Here is a 15,653-nt window from a genome sequence, read left to right as displayed (position 1 = left end):
GATCAGTAGCTTAAATTAAAAGCTGTTTTTGCATCGTCAAATACGGGCGTATCATTATTAAAGGTGAATCTCAACTTTGAACACACCCGTGCGAACCTGATGGATTTGTCTGATAGCCTGCAAGCTGGGACCAAGTACCTACAATTCTGTGTGACCTCTGTAGTGAAATCCTGAAAAATCAGGGTGTTGTTGCCATCAATCGAAATACCTCCTGCTCTTCTAAAATACTTGGAGGGTCAATTCTTTATCAGTAAAGTAAAAATACTTTTCTATCACTGGCCTAGGTATCTGTAGGTTTTGTGTATCTGGGCCTAATCTGTGGGCTCATTCAATCTTTCTGCTACTACAGGACTTAAAGTCCAGAGCATGCATCAGGTCAGTTGTCACAAGATTAGTCAGGTCGGTACCCTTGTAGGTTTCTGGTATTCCAATAAATCTTAAATTGTATCTTTAAAATGTATTTTCTAACTCTTCTTGTTTTTCAAGTAGGGTGGTGATGGTACCAGCCTGCGACTTGGTAGCATGTTGATTTAACCTGCTCCTCCAAATCCATTGACTTTTTGCTCCAGCTCAGTTATTCTGTTAGCATATTGCTTAGAGGGCATTACCTCAAATACTAACTTTGATTAAGAGATTTGACTCTTTGGAATCTCTCTCAAAATGTGGTAGAAGTGTAGACTTAATTTGCAATTACAGCATTAGTTAGATTTTGTTTGACCTTTTTTAGGGATTGTGTTGCCATCAGGCGGTTCTGCCCTAAAGCTTGACTGAGAGGTTTCGAAGACATGTTTTTGCTATGACTTTGTGCACTTGGTTTAGTTTTAACCCTCTGGGCACAAATTGGGCTGCAAGATATGAGAAAGGGCAGAGTGTCTGAGTTCATCTGGCCTATGTATGAGTGCAGTGCTAGTGAAGATTTTAAAGAAAACTGTAAGGTCTGATCATTTCTAATAGACCAGATAATGTATCTAATGTGCAGGTGCAAGAACATTTTGGAAATAGTGATCACAACATAACGTTTGTTCTGGTGACTGATAGGCCATGGGGCAGCGGGACCACTAAAACTATGAATTTTAGAAAAGCAAAGTTCAAACAAATTAGGCAGGCACTAAGTTTGGTGAACTGGGATAATGTACTACAAGGGGAAAACACTGAAGGGAAATGGCAAGCTTTTAAACTTATACTCAATCAATATTGTAGTATGTATATCCCATATGGAAACAAAATATCTAGGAATAAAAAAGGCCTCTATGGATGAATAGAAAGGTTAGGGATAAAATGAAGAGGAAAAGGAATGCCTGTAAGGTCCTAAAACAGGAGGGGACCAAGGCTGCACTAAGCAATTATAAGGAGTGCAATAAAAATTGTAAAAAAAATTAGGCTGGCAAAGATTGAAGCTGAAAATCAAATCGCTATGGATATCAAATCTAACCCCAAAAAACATAAACTCAAAAAAAAAAAAAAAAAGGTTGACTGACTGTATAGGACTCCTAAATGATGAGGGTGGGAACTCAATGGTGGATGACCAAGGTAAGGCAGAGTTATTAAATGCTTTCTTTGCTTCTGTCTTCACAAAGGAAACAGCACTGTTGCAAATTAAAGATGTGGAAGAGTATCAATCTTACAACTGTAATATTAAATACTTAACGGAGGAAGAAGTGGAGGCAAGACTAAATTAAAAATGGACAAGGCACCTGGCCCAGATGGCATGCATCCTCGGGTCCTAAGGGAATTAAGTTCAGTTATAGATAAACCCCTTTATCTCATCTTTTGTGACTCTTTCAACTGGCAGAGTCCCAGTGGATTGGCGTACAGCCCACGTTTTCCAATTATTTAAGAAGGGCAAAAAAAATCAGATCCAGGAAATTATAGACCTGTAAGCTTAACATCAGTTGTATGCAAACTATTTGAGGGGTTACTAAGATACTATACATGACTTCATAGTAGAAAATCTTATTTCTCAGCATCAACATGGGTTTATTAAAGACAGGTCCTGTTTGACTAACATGCTCAGCTTTTATGAGGTAGTGAATGCTAATATGGATATTGGGAATGCTGTAGATGTGATATACTTGGACTTTGCAAAGGCCTTCGACACTGTTCCCCACAGAAGTCTGGTGCAAAAGTTGAGGATGCAAGGACTGGGGAAGAATCTGTGTGCATGGATAGGGAACTGGCTAATGGACAGAAAACAAAGTTGTGGTCAATGGATCGTACTCAAAATGGGAGACTGTTAGCAGTGGGGTACCACAGGGGTCTGTTCTGGGTCCAGTGCTCTTCAATTTATTTATTAATGACCTAGTAGATGCAGTAGTGAGCAATGTTGCTATTTTTGCAGATACAAAAGTCATGCATTTTGGTCGTACCAATGGTCTAGCACCATACAAAATAAATGGGATACAGTTGGGGACATCAAACTTGGAGAAGGACTTAGGAGTACTCATTGACAACAAGTTAAATAATCGTATTCAATTCCAAGCCGCTGCAGCTAAAGCTAATAAAATTTTGGGATGCATTAAAAGGGAAATAAAAACTCGAGATGCTAGCATAATATTGCCCCTATTTAACTATCTAGTAAGGCTACATCTGGAATATGGAATTCAGTTCTGGGCACCACATTACAAAAAAGATATTGCAGTTTTAGAGCAGGTGCAGAGACGAGCAACAAAATTGATACGTGGAATGGAAGGTCTCACTTACCAAGAAAGGTTAGATAAACTGGGTTTATTTAGTCTAGAGAAAAGACTCCTTAGAGGAGATCTAATTAACATGTATAAATACATCAGAGGGCAATATAATCGCTTGGTGGATGAGCTTTTTGTGTCCCTAGGCCTTCTCAAAGGACTAGAGGACATGATCTGCGCATGGAGGAAAAACGTTTTAGCCATTTATTTAGGAAAGGGTTCTTTACAGTAAGAGTGATTAAGATGTGGAATTCATTGCCACAGGAAGTAGTTATGGCAAACTCTATACCTGCATTTAAAGAGGGCTTAGATGCTTTCCTTGCGTTGAAAGACATCCATGGCTACAATTACTAGGTAATGCCTTATGATGTTGATCCAGGGATTTTATCTGATTGCCATCTGGAGTCGGGAAGGAATTTTTCCCTTTTGCGGCTAATTGGACCATGCCTTGTAAGGGTTTTTTCGCCTTCCTCTGGATCAACAGGGATATGTGAGGGAGCAGGCTGGTGTTGTACTTTATACTGGTTGAACTCGATGGACGTGTGTCTTTTTTTCAACCAAAATAACTATGTAACTATGTAGGTGCAGTTCAGTTGGTGAGTGGGAACGTTATTCAGAAAACACAACTCTAGAGATGTGATAAAGTGAGTGAGCCAAACAATAATCTACCCCTTCTAGTAAGATACACAGGTAATGTCCTGTTGTCAGCTCTAAATGAATCTTCTGGAGTCTGGGTTTACAGTCAAACCATGAAGTGGTTCCGGGAATCGTCAGGGCAGGGTGTGTGATATTAATGGGTAAAGGGCCATGTATCCTGCGTTTGTGTGGCGGAGTAGTGAGCAAGTGGCAAATCAAAGGGAGACAGGAGCTGCAAAGCAGTGTTTAAAGAGAACCTGAGGCGGGGTTCTAACAACGCAATCCACATATAGAGGCTGGGTCTGCCTATACAGCCCAGCCTCTGTTGCTATTTCAATCCCCCCCCAACTTCCCCCTGCACTCTGCAATCAGCCATAAATCACAGCCTCGCTGTGTGGGCTGTGTTTACATCTGTCCTGTCAGTCTGCTGCTCCCCCCTCCTCCTGCATAGCTGCGGTCCCCGCCCGTATCCCTTCCCTCCAATCAGTGGCGAGGGAAGGGACGTGGGCAGGGACCGGAGCTATGCAGGAGGGGGGGGGAGCGGCAGACTGACAGGACAGATGTAAACACAGCCCGCTCTGACACTCTGTGTGTCAGCAGCGCGGCTGGTATTTATGGCTGATTAGAGTGCAGGGGGAAGTTAGGGGGGATTGAAATAGCAACAGAGGCTGGGCTGTATAGGCAGACCCAGTCTCTGTATGTGGATTGCATTGTTAGGACCCCACCTCGGGTTCTCTTTAATGTTCTATGAGGTAAAGTCCTCAGAGCGTCCCTGTCCCAACAAGAAATCTGGTACCTTTTTAATAAGGTCCCTCCTCTGCAGCAGGTCTGACAATCAACAGCCCAAGTAGTGTTTCCAGCCTTTACCAAGTAATCTATCTGTCCTAGGCATTCCGTGCAGACCAAAGTAGCGGATTGTCAGCGGGCAGGCAGCTGTACAGCAGCTCCTTCTCCTGCCCCCTCTTGAGCAGAGTAAGCACAGGGAGCACTGTGTTCAGGTCTTCTCTTCCTCCAGGCATCTGCACCCTCTATGCTGACATCATCCTTTGGCTCCCAATGCATATCATGTCCTGAGGGTGTCAGCGTAGAGCATGCAGATGCAGCATGGACTAGGTAACTGCACTCCCTGTGCCTATTCTGCTCGGGGTTGGGAAAATGCTGGTCACTACAGTGGTCTGTCTTTTTTTTTTTTTTTTTTTTCCCCCCCAAATCTTTATTTTCATTGGGTCTGAGCAATATACAAACACTGAGGAAAAGCAGTAAAACCACCATGACTTAAAGGGGAACTGAAGAGAGAGGTATATGGAGGCTGTCATGTTTATTTCCTTTTAGACAATACCAGTTGCCTGGCAGCCCTGCTTATCCTCTGCCTCTAATACTATTATCCATAGCCCCTGAACAAGCATGCAGCAGATCAGGTCTTTCAGTGGTTCAGACTTAGAAGTCTAATCTGACAAGACTAGCTGCATGCTTGTTTCTGGTTTTAATCAGATACTACTGCAGAGAAATAGACCAGCAGGGCTGCCAGGCAACTGGTATTGATTAAAAGGAAATAAACATGACAGCCTCCATATACCTCTCTCTTCAGTTCCCCTTTAAATGTACAAAAAAAAAAAAAAATCAATGGCAAAACAGCAATACAAGGAATTTTTCTTTTTTTTAGGGAATGCAAGTCCAATTTGGTTCTTCAACAATATGCTCAGCGTTCAAATGCTACTACATAATGTCCTCCATTAACTTCCTTTGATCTCTGATAAAAGTCACTCCCCCGAGCGTCTCTGAACTCCAGCCAAGCTGCCCATTGGCTATAGAACTTAACCATCTGATTCTGTGCCGACAAAACCAGTTCCTCCATCCTCATTGTGTCATTGAGGACCACAGCCAGTTCTACTCCCCCCCCCCCCCCCCCAGTTGGGCATCAACTTTCCAGTTCTTGGCTATCAAATACCTGACTGAGGATATCAAATGACCAAGAATAGATCCCTTTGAGTGTTTTATTGAACCTGGAAACATTGAGAGTAACGCAATCTCTGGCGAGTGAGCTACGTGGCATAGATTAATTTCCTCCAACCATTCAAAAGCAAGTCTCCATAATTGAGAGATGCTATCACAGCCCCACCACATATGTTAATAATCCCCGGGCTCTTTCCCACATCTCCAGCATATGTCCGAGCCACCCTCCCGCCATTTTGAAATCTGTGCAGGAGTACGAAACCATTGGATCAAGAGCCTATAATTCCTTTCCTGCACTTTGACCTAGAGGACCCATGCGTTAGGGCTAAAGCCTTTTTCCAGCCACTAGGTGAAAGCGGTTTACCTAAGTCTGCTTCCCATTGTAAGCAGATGTGATTATCAAAAATGTACAAAATACTTCTGGATGTTTCTCCCTGCCAGTTTAAAGCATGTTCTGGTTCACTGACACGCAAGCTCTCAAAGGCCGTACAAATCCTTGTTAACTGTTAGATGATGGCGAAAGTGATTTAACATAACTACATAATTGCTGATATTGTAACCATTCTGTAATGATCTGCTCAGCTGCCTGTGCAGGCAGGTAGCTTTTTGACCATTGTTTAGGTTTGCATGCTGCAGGACTCTGGAAAGGAGAGCTTCTGTCAGTTTTGCAGCTTGTGCTTGCTGAAGAATTTGCATACGTTGTCATGCAAATTGCCTGGCCACATTCATTGGAGGCGTGTACTGTAAGTACTATGTGTTTCCCACAATGCTGGGCTGGTCATAAGAATTCCTTCCTGTGAAACAACACTCCTGGAGTAGTGTCAGCCTTACTCTTTGTTTGAAGTTCAACTTAGAGTAATTTCTGAAACTGCGCTAGGCAGGTTCCCCTAGTGCAGTTAGGATTGCTTATCTGTTTTGTTTGTTCTGTTGTGATTGTCCTGTCCCAGCGGTGGTCGACAGGAGATCGTTCTGATCTCTGTTCTTGGAGTATAGCTGGTGCAGCGGTTGCTACCAGCTATCTCTTCTGATCTAAAAAGCAGTGATCTAAAAGAGATACAAAGAGCGCTCCATAGTGTAAAACCATAAAGTAGTTTAATATGCGCAAGTTAAAAATGTACTCACAAGATGAAAGACGTAAAAAAGCTCATAGGAAGCCTGCAGACACCTTTATCCCTCCTATAGCGTGGGCACCGCCAGGCTGTGGCCAGCAGCGTGGCGTCCGATGTCCTGGAAAGCCTCTCGCTGGTGGGGGGCGTGTCCGCTATCACGACGTGCCTCTAGCGTGATGACACGTTTCGGCATCCCTGCCTTCGTCAGGACATCGGACGCCACGCTGCTGGCCACAGCCTGGCGGTGCCCACGCTATAGGAGGGATAAAGGTGTCTGCAGGCTTCCTATGAGCTTTTTTACGTCTTTCATCTTGTGAGTACATTTTTAACTTGCGCATATTAAACTACTTTATGGTTTTACACTATGGAGCGCTCTTTGTATCTCTTTTAGATCACTGCTTTTTACTTTTACCCTATTGGAGAGCGGCTCCATGGTCACCATCTGATACCTAAGCGGTGTGGACAGTCTATTGGAGCGCTAGACACATCTTTTTCTATTGTTTGTGATTGCAACATCTCTTCTGATCTGTCTCACTTGGATCGCACTAGCATCTTGCGCTAGCGCTGTGGATCCTTCTGTTCTGTCCCCTTGGATCGCGTTAGCCACTTTCCGCTAGTGCTGTGGATCCTTCTGTTCTGCCTTCCTGGATCGCACTAGCATCCTGCGCTAGTGCTGTGGATCCTTCTGTTCTGCTACTCTGTCTGCCTGGATCGCACTCGCCTAGCGCTAGTGCTGTGGATCCTTCTGTTCTGCTACTCTGTACCTGGATCGCACTAGCATCCTGCGCTAGTACTGTGGATCCTTCTGTTCTGTCTTCCTGGATCGCGCTGGCCACTTTCGCTAGTCCTGTGGATCCTATCTCTCGCTTGTCCCTGTTTTCGTGTGTCTGCCTTGTCTGCTACGAACGCTTGCTGGAGGCTCGGTGAGGTAACCGTTAAGCAAGTGCTCGTGTCCTCTGTTACATGTTTGTCTGTCGATGGCTAGTTAGACGTGCTTGTCTCTATTGTGCTTATCATGTGGAGACCGCGCATGAACGCGTGCACTGTTGTGAATGAGTGCGGTGTTCGCGTTCAGTTAGCGTTTATTTTCCGTATCTCCTCATTGTATGATTTGCTATGCCTTTGCTATCCACGTATTCTGTTCTGATCTGCCTTGTGTCACTTTTGGCAATCGCCTTTCTTGCGGTTGCGTTTGTTTCGTATCTGCTGTTGTGTGCGCGCTGTCGCGGGGTGGCGACTGGATTGGCGCACACACATACAACCTGTCCCTTTGCTCGTTCTCATTCGCAATCGCTTCTCTTGCGATTGCGTTCTGCGCTTCGTACAATTTCTGTCGGGCATTTGTGGAGGTACAGAGGATTGGTTCCTCTGCACTCTTCAGCGCCATCTGCCGACAGGAATTTCCCTCTACGGGTGCGTAGCACCTTTTGCTGGGTTCCTGCAATTATACGCTTGTGGAGGATTTCCGCCGTATCAGCGCACGCGTTGTGCGCTGATCACGGAGAAAGTTCCACAATCGTTACACATTCTAAGAGATCGGGGCTGCTACTACTTGCAGATAACAAATCCCTAATAGGGGAGGGGACCTATTGACCAAAAATTTTCCCATTATTGGCCAGTCCCTTCTATTGAGACCCAGAAAAGTTTTCGCTCTAACTGCAGCAGAAAAACCCAGGTTATTTCGAAAATGGGAGTGAGAGGACTCAGATTTAGTACGATGAGGGAGATACCCCCCCCACCTGACAATTAGGCATCCCAAATTGCCAATACATTCCATACCAATAAGGGATATCGACTAGAGACTTTCTAAGAGACACGGATCCAGGGCAAAGCCCTAACATCCAGATCCATTATCTGTCCATGATCGGAGGCAGTGCCATGATTATTTTGCAGGGTGGGGGAAAGACTGGGGTGCTGCTGATGTTACACCCCTGTGTAACTACCACACCTGGGTGACGAAAATCTAGCTATATAGCTTGAGACTATGGTCTATGATTAAAAATGTGGCACAAGTACAGGTGTTCTGTGATGTCATTGGCGATCATTGTGATGCGCTGATTGGTGATCCGCTCTGTTGTATCTTGCCTGACAGCCACTGTCTTGTCTTTATGGATCCCGCAGCATGGTGCTTCCCAACTGTTCCCCCTCCTCTCCCTGTAGAACAGAAAAAGCTGCTTTGGGGCCCTGGCACACTGGAGAGAGCTTTTTGCAGGTTGTTTTGGTTTTTTTTTTAAAAACAATTTTTATTTGGTTTTCTCAAAATTACAGATTCATCATATAACACCAAGATGTAAGGGGTATAAACAACATCACCTCAGGATCACAGGATTGAGAGGGTATTCCCCCCCTGAGAGTGTAAAAAAGCCTTCCATCTTGGGAGGCCATGTGACGTACTGGCCTACAGGTTATTTGTGTCCGAGTCCGGATGAAATCTATTGTAAGGAAGTAGCAACTAAACACTATAAAACCCTTTAAACCCCCAACATTCCCACCCTCTCTTCCCCCCTCCCACCTCCTACCAGGGGTGCTCTCTCCTCTGGGTCCGCCGCAGCTGATTTTAAGGAAATGGAGGCCAGGAATTCACATTAAACTATTAGGTAATTTAAGCATGAAGTTTAAATGGTCCCAGGGTTCCGAGAAGATCTTCATTACAGTACCAAGAAGAGTATTTGAATGGTTCAACCAAATTGGTGATTTCTTCCTGACTAAACATGCATAAAATAAAAGGTTTCCATTTACTGAAAAAGCGTTTGGCTCTTTTTTCTTTATGAAGGAGTGTGTCATATCTGTCCATGGAATATAGATCTAGCATTTCATCTTTTACATCCTGAATAGTCGGGCTAGTCGGGTATATCCATCTATTTAATATGGCTTTTTTTGCTGCTGCAAGTGTCACGTGTGTTATATCGGAATCAGAGGGGGTTCTATCTGACATTGTTGGTGAAGGAGTCCTGTTATGAAATAGGTAAAGCATGGGGTCCTTCTCAGGGTGTTTACATTTAAAGGGAAGGTCCAAGCAAAAAAAAAAAAATGAGTTTCACTTACCTGGGGCTTCTAACAGCCCCATGCAGCCATCCTGTGCCCTCGTAGTCACTCACTGCGGCTCCAGTCCCCCGCTGGGAGCTTTCTGACCTCGGAGGTCAGGGCCGAATTGCGTACATTTTTACACATTCCCGCTAGTGCAGGAACATTAACGCATACATTTTTACGTGTTAGTGGTGCAACGCGTAAATTTTTGTTCCTGCACTAGCTGGAATGCGTAAAAATGTATGCAATGTGGCCCTGACCTCCGAGGTCAGAAAGCTGCCAGCGGGGGACTGGAGCAGCAGTGAGTGACTACAAGGGCACAGGATGGCTACATGAGGCTGGTAGAAGCCCCAGGTAAGTAAAACTCATTTTTTTTTTTTGCTTGAACCTTCCCTTTAAGCCTTTTGAGAAAGCGAGAGACTTGATCCCAGAAGTGAGAAATGGCCGGGCATTGCCATATGCAATGTACCATGTCCGCGTTGGGATGTTTGCACTTGGGGCATTCTGGGGAGTATCCCTGGGGGGGAATGGAATATTTAATATTAAATGCATATTTTGCATGAAAGAGGAGGAGGAGGTGAGTCTCTCCAACTCTCACATATGTTTTTCCTATATGTTGAAATGCCTTCTATAATGAGCTTTTCTATTGAAGGAATCTCAAAGTATTTGCTCCATCTTTTAAAGTTATCTTGTGCTAGTTTTCCGGCATTAATAGTTAATAAGCCATTGTGTAACATTGAAAGGGATAGTCTCTCGGTTCCTGGTTTAAGGAACCTGTCGAATGGAGTAATCTCCATTAGGCAGGAGGTATTGATTAGGTGTGCTTTGACATAAGACTTTATTTGGTAATAGGCTAGAAAGTCAGTTTTAGGGATGTTGTATAGAGTGTGTAGCTCTGATAGACTCCACCAACGTTTACTTTTGAAGTTGAAGAGCTGGCTAAGCCTAGTGACGCCCCTGTCTTCCCAACCAAGGAAGGTGCCATGTTGCATACCTGGGGAGAAGTCAGGGGCGCCCCAAAGTGGCATGTATTTAGTGATCTTCCATGGTAGGTGAAACAGCTTCCTACATTCTTTCCATGTGGCAATGGTGTCTTTTACTATAATGTTGTGTTTGAGACGAACAGGGAGAGTGGACCATTTAGAGTGTAGCAGGCCCACTGGAGTCCAGGGTTCTACTAGGGCCGCCTCAAGCTTATAATTTGAGAAATCTGAGGTTTGGGTTACCCAGTCACGAATGTGACGTATCATACAGGCTAAGTTGTATAGTTTAATGTTGGGAGGGCAAGACCACCCAGGCTCTTGGGTATTTGAAGTCTGCTTAATTTAATCCTTGATCGCTTGTTTCTCCATAGGAAAAGCGAAGTTGCTCTATTTAACGCTTGTATGTCAGAATGTTTCAGAAGAAAAGGGAGCACTTGCAAGGGGTATAAGAGCCTACCAAAAGTAATCATCTTAAATAAGGCTGCTCTACCAGAGAGACTAAGAGGAAGATTTTCCCAACTGTGTAGTTGGTTGACTAGTTTTTGGATGAGTGGAGTTATGTTGAGGTTGTATAGTGAGTGGGGGTCTCTACCCACCTGCACTCCCAGGTATGTGATTGGTCCTTTGGTGATCTTGACCCTTAGGTCAGTATCTGTTGATAGATTACATTTGCTAGATAGAAACATAAGTTCACTTTTTGTTTTATTGACTTTAAAACCCGATTCTCTACCTATTTCTGTTATAAGCTGTAAGATCTTAGGTACTTGTGTCAAAGGATCATCAAGAAATAGCAGAATATCATCTGCAAAAAGAGCCTGAGTGGTTCTGACACCCCCCACCCTAATTCCGCTGATCACTCTGTCTAATAGTCTGGCAAGAGGTTCAAGAGCTAGGTTGAAGAGAAGGGGGGATAGGGGACACCCCTGTCTTGTTCCCTTTTGAAGGGGAAAAGAGGCGGATAAGAAACCTGGAGTGTAAACACGTGCCTTAGGGGCTTGATACATTAGTCTAAAAAGATTAAGAAAACTACTAGTGAAGCCCATTTTTAATAAGACCATGTCCAACCATTGCCAGTTGACTTCGTCAAAAGCCTTATGTGCATCGAGTAGTAGAAGCGCACTCTGTTGGTTAGTGACAGGGTACGCTTTTACCTGTTCTAGGATTAAAAGTAACTTCCGAATGTTAGTGACCGCAGACCTGCCTCTCACAAAGCCCACTTGATTAGGATGGATGAGTTTAGGCATGAAGATGGCCAAACGGTTGGCCATTAATTTGGTTAAGATCTTGAGATCTTGATTAATTAATGAGATGGGTCTGTATGATTCAGCTAATGAGGGATCTTTTGTTTTTTTGTGAATTACTTTGATGTAGGTATCGTTTCCAGAAGACAGAAACTGCTCACCACGCAGGATCCTGTTGTAGACTTCAGAAAGGGAGGGGGAAATCTCCGTTTGTAATATTTTAAAAAACTCTGAGGAGAGACCATCCGGGCCTGGTGCTTTATTATTGGCCAGACTTTTGATAGTTTGGGTTATGTCAGAAGTGGTAATAGGGGCATTGAGGGTATTAAGGTCTTCCTCGTTTAGCTTTTTGAGGGGAGCAGAGTCTAACCACCTGGCACTGTTAATTTCATTAAAGGTGTGGGAATTTGTATAGAGGTTCCTATAGTAAGAAAGGAAAATATCATTGATGTCCTTTGGATGATTCTTAATTTCCCCTAGTTCATTCTGGAGGCCTGAGATGAGGGAGGGATCGTATCCTCCCTTGGCGAGTCTGGCTAATAGTCTGCCGGATTTATTGCCAAACTTAAAAAATTGTAGCTTTTTGTAAGGTTGGGTGAGAAGCTCTCTTTGTTTGAACCATTTGTCTGCTATTTGGCCTTGAGCCACTGTTCTCTGGAAGATGGTGAATGGGAGCTCTGATATTCTAGCAAAGCCTGTCTAACTTTCCTAACCTGGGCAGAGTATTCTTTTGCTACATTCTTTTTTTTGGAACGAACATAGGCTATAATGCGTCCTCTAAGGACGGCTTTGGCAGTGTCCCAGAATAGATGAGGATCATTTTTATGGATTTTGTTATCCTCACAGAATTCAAGCCACCAGCTCTGTAATAGAGGGTGGAATTCCTCATCACTATAAAGGTGGGACGGGAATCTCCAAATATAGTCAGAGCCTCTAGGGGTGGTCTCATTCAAGGCTATTAAGATAGGAGAATGATCAGAGATTACTGCATCGTGTATGGTGGCTTTTGATAGTCTGGGGATAAGATCTGAAGTGGTGAACAGATAGTCTATCCTCGAGAAAGATCTATGGGGGTGGGAATAAAACGAAAATTCCCTTTCACTCGGGGAGAGGTATCTCCAGGTATCTTGCAATGTTAGGAGAGTACTAAATTGAGAAAGGCAAGTGTCTTGGGCTCTGTGAGAGGGAGGCCCACGGCCTTCAATCCTTCTATCTTCGAGGGGGTGCATGACCTCATTAAAGTCACCTCCCACTATCAAATGTTGTGGTTCAGATAGTAAGTGAGTACCTAGGTGTTGGAAGAAGCTTTTTTTCCCTTCGTGTGGCCCATAAACATTATAAATGGTAAAGACATCCCCTGGCAGCGTAACTTTGATTGCTACACATCGACCTGATAAGTCTGCATATGTTTGCTCAACGGCGCCTTTAAGGTGTTTGCTGATTAAGATTATCACTCCGGCTTTTTTGTTGATTGCGGGTGATCCAAAGCAGTGGGATACCCATTTTTTTTTTAAGTATTGTATTTTGGAAGAGCCAAGATGGGTCTCCTGTAGTAAGGCAATATCGGCGTCTAAAGATTTTAGATGCCGGAGTATTTGAGACCTTTTTATGGGGGAGCGTAGTCCCTTAACGTTCCAGGATATAATTTTCATGCTATAGGAACCTTAGGCGTCGGTGAGCAAAAGCAGATAAGATATATATCATATGACATACAATAGCTACCTGTGGCAGCCAAGATAATGTAATGTGGACCCAGATAGAGAGAGCAAGACCCCATAAACATAAGAACAAAATGACAACATAACTGCTATAACTATTGAGAAACTTGCAGGCATAAGAGATAATCACAGGTGAGTGATGGACTAACTCCATCACATGTAACGAATCCCACTTTAGTGGGGATTTAAGTTCCTGCTTAGGAGGGAGAAGCAATGGCATATATTGCCAGTAAACCTTTAGGAATTGACTTCTCTTCTTCCCTGTGGATGACCAGCAAGCTTCCTAGCTTCCGAAGCCTTTAAAGTGACTCCGTAACAAAAATTGCATCCTGTTTTTTATCATCCTACAAGTTCCAAAAGCTATTCTAATGTGTTCTGGCTTACTGCAGCACGTTCTACTATAACCATCTCTGTAATAAATCAACTTATCTCTCTCTTGTCAGACTTGTCAGCCTGTGTCTGGAAGGCTGCCAAGTTCTTCAGTGTTGTGGTTCTGTGATGCATCTCCCCCCTCCAGGCCCCTCTCTGCACACTGCCTGTGTGTTGTTTAGATTAGTGCAACTTCTCTCTGCTCTATTATCTTTTACAAGCTGGATAAATCCTCTTCTGAGCTGGCTGGGCTTTCACATACTGAGTAATTACATACAGGCACAGCTGTCTGCACTCTGCAGGAAGAAACAGCCCGACACTTCAGTGGAAGATAGCTGCAGGGGGAAAGAAACACACAAATGATCTCTTGAGATTCAAAAGGAAGGCTGTATACAGCCTGCTTTTGTATGGATGTATTTTCTATGTGTGGACATACTGTACATCAACCTACTTCCTGTTTTGGTGGCCATTTTGTTTGTTTATAAACAAACTTTTTAAAACTGCTTTTAACCACTTTTAATGCGGCGAGGAGCGGCGAAATTGTGTCAGAGGGTAATAGGAGATGTCCCCTAACGCACTGGTATGTTTACTTTTGTGCGATTTTTAACAATACAGATTCTCTTTAAGGGCTGTCCGCGGAATAATGTCGGACTATAGTAGAGTCAGAGTTATTGGTAAGGCAGGCAGATCCTCAGTCATTGGAAGGTTGATGAGGAGAGGTGGATCGTCTCGTGGGAGATGAAAATCTAGTGGTAAGGTATCTATCTGCTTCTCGGGGATGTTTGAAGATTTTGAAGGTATCTTCGTCCTCAAAGATCTTGAGAGTGGCAGGGTAAAGTAAAGTGAATTTAATTTTCTTCAGCGCGAGGAAGGAGCAGGCTTTGTTGAATGCCTGACGTTTCTCCGTCACTTCAAAGGAGTAGTCGTTGAAGAGCTTGATGGTAGCTTCTTGGTGTAGAAGAGGCTCAGTTAGGGATTTAAAGGCCCGAAGTATCCTAATTTTGGCGTTATAGTCCAGGTATCTGGTCATGACCATCCGGGGGGTAGCTTTAGCCGGGTTCTTTTTCGGGGGGCCTACCCTATGGGCGCGCTCCACTCTAAAGTCTCCCGACAAGTTGAGCAGCTGCGGCAGGGTCTTTTCGCAGAACTCGGGGATATCGCTAGGGCAGCATGTTTCAGGGAGGCCTACAATCCTTAGGTTGTTGCGCCTCGACCTGTTCTCAAGATCCTCAATGCGGGCATGGAAGACTGCGTTGTCTTTTATGAGAGAGTCTATTTTAGAGATATTGAAGTCACAGTCCTGTTCACACTGCCTAATCCACTGCTCTGCTTCTCCTATTCTAGCGCTTTGGGCCCTGAGTTCTTTGGTCACGCTTGCCAGGGACCTGGAGACAGCGGTCTCCACAGTGGCTTGTAAGTCTGGGGCCAGCAGCTTCATCATTTCTTTGGCCATAGCTTTGTAATTAATGGAGGGTGTAGATCGCTTACCCTCCTCGGATGGGGCATCAGAGTCTTCTTCCCAGTCTTGCTGTGAACGTGCAGCCTCAGATCGGTTTCCTCTCTTCCTCGCGCTGGCGGCCATCTTGCCTTGCTGCTGCGTGTCTCCCTGAGAGTTGAGCTGGCAGGTCTGGCGAGTAACGTAGCGGTCCATATGATTGTCCCCGTGCTGTAGGGGCTGTGTGCAGCTCGGATGTATGAGATCCGAGCGATTTGAGAGGGTATCATGACCGCGGGCGGCCTGGCTTATCGGAGCTCTGCTAGTCTGCGTCCACCATCACAGGCGCCGGAACCGGAAGTCCAGGTTGTTTTAGTTTTAAAAAAAAAAAACCCTGCTTCCATTGACTTGCATTAAAATCATGGTAAAAACTTGTTTAAAAAAAAAATCATGCCTATATTGCCGCAATTTTAATGCAAGTCAATGGAGGCATTTTAA

Source organism: Hyperolius riggenbachi, chromosome 12 (genome assembly GCF_040937935.1).
Source record: "Hyperolius riggenbachi isolate aHypRig1 chromosome 12, aHypRig1.pri, whole genome shotgun sequence".
NCBI lineage: Eukaryota > Metazoa > Chordata > Amphibia > Anura > Hyperoliidae > Hyperolius > Hyperolius riggenbachi.
This window is presented reverse-complemented; position numbering follows the sequence as displayed.